Below are 6,393 nucleotides of genomic sequence, written 5' to 3' on the forward strand. Positions count from 1 at the left end.
CCGCGGCTTTACTATATGGCTTTTGTTTCTGCCCGCGGAAAACCACGAGGCAGTAAGGCGTCGCGTGATAAACAACGGGCATCGCGTGCAATGGACGCTGAGAGGACACACACTATCAATCATTAAATGGAGGCCCCGAGGATAGACGTAGACGCTGTACTCCTTTGATCTGTTTTTTATTTGTTTTTCTGTGTTTCGGAGACCAAAAGCTTGCTTTCGCCGTGGTCTGCGTGCTATGCAACGCGCGCTGGTTCCCACTGGCGGCGTGCGACGTTGTGCGGGTCACGGTAGCAGCGGCCCCGTGATCGTGACGGGCGCCTTCTAAATATACGAGGCACGATGGTGACTGAAGCCGACAGAGGCCAGAGCAAAGAAGACGGGGGGGGGGGGGGGGGGGGGGGAAGAGCTGGCTGTGCAGGCAAACAAAACGGGGAAGTGGGGGGGATGAAAAGAGAAACGGTTAAGGAATAAAGGGTTCGAATGGGATCAACACAAAAGAGCGGCGGGTCATTTTTCTCCTGTTCCTCCGGCGTGCTACCCTGCTTCTTGCTGCTTCCTTTTCTTTAGCTGTTTGTGTTTTTCCTCCAGCATTCGGGCTGCTGCGTGCGTCCGAGGTATACGTAGCAGGTTCGTGCGTGACCTCTTAATGCAAACCCGCGCTGCGTACAGTGCACTGCAGTGATTGCAGTTCCTCGAAGACCACTGCGTAGGGCATTTTGCAAGCCCAGTGCGTGTAGCTTGAAAGGTTGGTTGGGGGCAGTGTGGAGGAGGAGGAGGAGGGGGGGGGGGGGCTATGAACATGTGGACAATAAGCGAAGTATAAACTGTGGAGTGGGCACTACAGTATAAGCAACCTGCTCCAGGGCACTGTGTGGCGGCGCTGCTGTCTTCCGTGCAATGCAGTCTTTCGTGTGAGGCTGACTGTATAACAACAGGAATTTCGTCAGCGGGTAGCAGTTCTTGCAGTCGGCCTCTGGCCGGGGTGCACTTGCCCACGTTGTTTCAATCGACATGCTTGGATCAGATGGGGAATTTCATTTGGTTAGTGCCCGAATAGCTTCTTAGCCATTTTCTAGCAGGAAGATCACGGAGAGAAGTAAACATCAGCGTCTGTGCTAAGAGAACCTCAGTGAAAGCAGTTCGGGCAGAGTTTCGAAGCAGGGGACTCAGGTACATGCCTTGACTGATGCCTTGCAGGTAAGAATTAATCATAAGAAGTCCCAGTACCGCCCGGTACCCTCCGTTTTTTCAACGGGGACAAGCTTTCCTCTCGTTTAGTGCTCGGCTTCTTTGGGGTGGTACTCCTAAGAACATGGGTCTTTGAACCATCCTCGTTCAGACCGAACACATTAAGTATGACGCTCCTTGTTTAAGTTGCCTTCGTGCTGTTAAAATCAAATCATTATCACCACAATCGCCATACGAAGGCCTCTGAAATGAACACGAATGAAAGCTCTTTTGCAACGTCATAGTTATCCTCCGCCGCGCCACGCCCGACGAGCGGAAAGAGCGCATTCGACTGACAACACCGGCGAGGAAGGCGACCAGCAACACTGGTGAGGAAGAGGAAGCCGGTAAACGCAGGATAGACTCCGGACTGTACGGTCGCAAATAGTCACTCGCAAATTAAACCTTTTTAAAAACAGTTGCTTCAAAAAGTAAAAAGGCATCCTCCCGTTAATTCGGGCCCCAACAGAAATTTCCCCGACAAACGTTTGGATGAACGAATGCATGACATTGTACGTCTCTATGCATTGGTTCGTGCGCGTACTCTTGGTGAAAACCCTTCTGGCCACACTGTCAGTTTTGAGCCGCATAGCAGAGCATTCAGTGCGCCTTTAAAAACCAAAGGACATTGAAAACCGAATACAAGGAAATCACTAAGCGTACACAGCTGGGCTGGTTGGTTTTTAACACTATGAACCATCTTTCCAGCACGCAAAAACACACATGACCGAGGGAGTGTAGACACCACGGACGCTTCAATTCGACTGAAGCGCTTGAATTCCAGCGTCCGTAGTGTATAGTCTCCCTTTGCCCGTGTGTTTATAGTGCGCTGGAAAGATGAGTCATAATGCTAGTACAAGGGTTCTCCTCGCCTTACAGAAGCTTACAGCCTGGCGGTTGTCTTAAATGCCCTGCTACACCGCTGAAAACTAAACCCTGTGACTTGAAGACTTTTTCGCGGCGGTGTTCCTGTACATACTGACACTGACTGAACGACAGACCTTTACTAGCCGAAGCAATTCTGCGAGCTATAAGGCACACCTTTCGCAGCGTGGGGGTTAGTGGTATTCTCCACTCCGATCTGCTACGCTTTCCCCCAATTTCCGAACCAGTTTAAGGCGGCGACGGAAGCGGGGTCTGCGCGTCGTTTGTCATGCAAACGAAGGTAATCACATCACCAAAGCTGGAGGCTGGGTCCCGCGGCAAAGAGCAATCATTTACGGGCTGATGGCACCAACGGCGTCGCCGAGGATTGGGAGCTAATTCACTTTTGCTGCCGAACGTGCCTTTCCGGAGCTCCGGCGGACTGGCGCAGTGTTTGTGCCCGGCGATCGTGCGCTTGCACACTTGCCGCGCTAACTGCCGCAACGGCTGAATTAACGCCCGAACAGTAGGAATACAGAAGAAGAATAACGAGAGCTGGCACTTTCAATTTCAGTTCCCACAGTGCAGTTCTCTCTTCGATCTTGATTTCAACTGGGGAACGGAAGGGCAAAAAAAAAAGAAGAAAGAAGTAAAACCAATGCGCCAATCGGCGAGCGAGAAACTGGCACGGTCGTTTTTAACGCTGGCGATCAGTTAGCCTGGAAATACAGACTCGCGCTGAGTGGAAATACAGACACGCGCTAAACGCAGCCATTTTATGCTGTTTTTTTGTTTCTTACTTGCTGGGTTGAGTCTTTCTTTCATTATTGTTTTGTGTTTTCGCATACTGCGTTGTCTTTCCACCGACGCAGGCGCGCAAACGTCGCAGGTGCCAGTCTGCCTGGAGGTTTAACCACGAGGCGAGCTCCACCTGGAGGTAGTTGAAAGGTAGAGCAGATAAAGGCAGTTTGTGAGCTATTTGAATGCGTTTCTTTGGAGTTGCTTACCGCCTCCCACTTTGGAAGCCGTATCATCAAACATTGCTTTGCATAACAGTATATATTATTGTAGTACACAGTATCTCTAATACTCTGCTCGGTAATAATGTCAAAGAAGGCAAGGGGTCAGATTGATTCGCAGCCCCCTACTACGACGGCTGCCTCTCTCCCTCCTTTTAACCCTTTGTCTTCACCCTTCACCGTCGTAATATCATCCATTCTGGCCAAAAACTTCAGCGCGTCCTCTCTCAAGGCTTGCGGACTGAAACATAACGATGACGATGATGATGATAATTTTTAATGGCGCAAAGGAAGCTTTGCACTAAGGGCGCTATGTCAAAAGGTATTTTCCTTTGCACAATGTGGGGCCTCAGGCCCATTTTCCAAGCATTTCAGCCCAGAGAAGCCAAACATCAGCTGAGGTGCTCGGAAACGAATGACATTCTGAAGCCGCACTAAGCTGCTTTTAGAAGCTGATATTCAGTGCCAATGAAGAGTGGCGGTATTGTCAATTATCCTCCTGGCTTGCCTTTAATTGTTCTTTTTGCCCATTTTCACAATCAAAGCACTCAGTATGGAATAGAGGGATCTCACCTAGAAGTTAGATAAACCGTCCGCTTCAGCAGCCCGAGCGGGGAATGCGTAGTGATACGAACGGTGCCACACACAAAAAAATAAAGCAAATTTTCTAGCGAAAAGGCGCGAGCGCATAAGCTCTCTAAGGTGTGTGTGTGTTTTGTTTGCGTTTGTATGTGCAGCGGTGGTGCGTGCGTCCGCACGTCGCCACACGTTTCGTCCATCCGGTAAAGCCAGCCTTAAAAGCCATCGCAGTCGCCATTAAGCTCTAAATCTCTCTGTTTGGAAAGCGTCACGGCTGATGAAAACGAAAAGACCGCCTTATAAGCTCCGCAGATTATACAAACATTTGCCGTGCATGACGGCACCATGAAGGCTGGGCGCGTCGAAGGATCGCGTGCTGAATGAGACAGTGTTCACGCTAACGATGCACGCCTGGAGGGCCCCGTCTCTGAAATGCACCACATTTGTGACTCCCAGCTTGAAGGCTGCTTCACATGCAAGCGACTGAGCGATTGTGCCGCTCGCTGTAGCAAACAACTGGTGGGAACCTGGCCGCTCATCGCCGCGACGACTCAAAACGGGTTTTTCGCCGCGGCGGCACGATTCGCTAGCATTATTGCGTGCATGTGAAGCAGGCTCGATGCGCAGTGCGCGGTATGCTCCGTCGAGAGAGCGCAAACATTATACGATGTGGTAGCGTAGGGTACATGCCATTGGTTGCGGGCTGTAGCTTCTGCATGACAAGCTACAGCGTGGCGGACACTTGTCTCTCCCACTTTTTTCTCGTTTTGAAGCTACAGCTGTTAAGAGCAGGCTTCCCGGTTCTGTGGCATTGGTGTAACTACGTAGGAGTATATATATATATATATATATATATATATATATATATATATATATATATATATATATATATATATATATATATATATATATATATATATATATATATATATATATATATATATATATATATATATATATATATATATATATATATATATATATATATATATATAGGAAGCCAACAGTCACCGAAGCCAAGGTGCAGAGGGGAATAATTCTATTGTTTTCTTTTTAATTTGCTATATAAGTAATTTTCTTTAAGCGACAACTTAATCGAAGTAATAAAAAATATTAAAAAGAAAACAATTGAATTATTCCCCTGTGCACCTTGGCTTCGGTGACTGTTGGCTTCCTTCATACCTTCATATGTTTGTCAAACGAGCCCCTCATTTCGTTTTCCTTGAATGCTAATATATATATATATATATATATATATATATATATATATATATATATATATATATATATATATATATATATATATTGGAACTATAGGCTTGTTCTTTGTTTGCAAGAACATAGGTGGGCGCGGCGCATTTCCCACTTTGTCAGTGTCAGTGCATTCTCTACAGTGCTTGGCCTCCAAACGAGACTAGACAGGTAGCGGAGAACGAAAAGCGAGAATATCAGCCACAATAATTTGCTGGTTTGACACCCTACACTGGGGGAAAAGAAAGGGCGCTAAAGAATGCCATTTTTAATTGGTTGCTGCATCGCCCTACAACAACATCTATCCACCATCAAGTAAAACCTCCATAGGTGCACTTCTTTAACCGTCGCGCGGTGAATTCGGCTTGTGTAGCAATACGGTGTATTACGTCTGCACCAGCTGTAAAATAATCAGCATAAAAGAAATAAAAACTCTTTCAAGAACTGAGGTATTTTATTTTTGGTGGGAACTCCAATTTCGCAATCCTGCAACTTGCGTCTCATTTTATCACTGCGACTTAAACTATAAGAATATAACTGCAGCTCAAGCTATGAAGAGGAAAATGAGCTAGCAAAATAATATTGTACAATGACGTTCTGCGTATCCTCTAAGAAAAAAAAAAAAAGACCCGCTTCCCCTCAAGCTCAAATTCCGACCGTTTCTAGATCTTGCTAGTCAGTGTATATTCACTTGTTCAAGCGTCCAAGGCCTGAATTTCCGAACGTCTCCGAATGCGAACTCTAAATATTGCTGCTGCATTTTGTAGAGAAATGCGAGTGGTGTATGCGGCTGTGAAATCTGTTATTAGAATTCAATTGAGCCCGTTGCCTAAGAAAAAGCAAATAAAACTAAAGGACTCGAGGCATGCACCGGCTGCCTTCCTCCCGAGGGAACACCCACGCACTTGGCTGTGCCGATAAAGAACCCCTTGCGTGGGAGGAGTAAGGAGGCAGACGCAGCTGCGCAAACGATTCATCGCATCGCATGACAATGAGGTTCGTTCTGGGCATGGCGCGAGATCCAGTTTCACCGAAGCCTTTTCACCGAAACCATGAGCTGGAAAGAACCTATCAATATCGTTCGCGCAAATGAATAAGTATGAGTCAGGAGATCTTGACGTGCAGAGAACATCGCTGTGTTGACCACGTTCTGATTTGTGTTACGCAACGTTAGAGTGCTCACTCTGACTTCTTATTCTCTTCTGAAACCGTTAATAAGAAGTGTGTTAGCTCAAATTATCTGATGATAGGGAATTTTTGTGGCGCAAGGGCATCTGCGGCCAAAGAGCGCCATGGCACAAGATATTTTCGTTTGCTCAAGGTAGGGTCAAAGACCTATTTCTCAAGAATTTCACCCTGAATAAGCCGAGAACCAGGCTAGGAGAAGCTTGTGCCCATTGTATTACCTGTGAGTACCCGGCTGCACTAGGGATCGAACCCCGTACCTTCCGCA

This window comes from Amblyomma americanum, chromosome 7 (assembly GCF_052857255.1).
Source record: "Amblyomma americanum isolate KBUSLIRL-KWMA chromosome 7, ASM5285725v1, whole genome shotgun sequence".
Taxonomy (NCBI): Eukaryota; Metazoa; Arthropoda; class Arachnida; order Ixodida; family Ixodidae; genus Amblyomma; species Amblyomma americanum.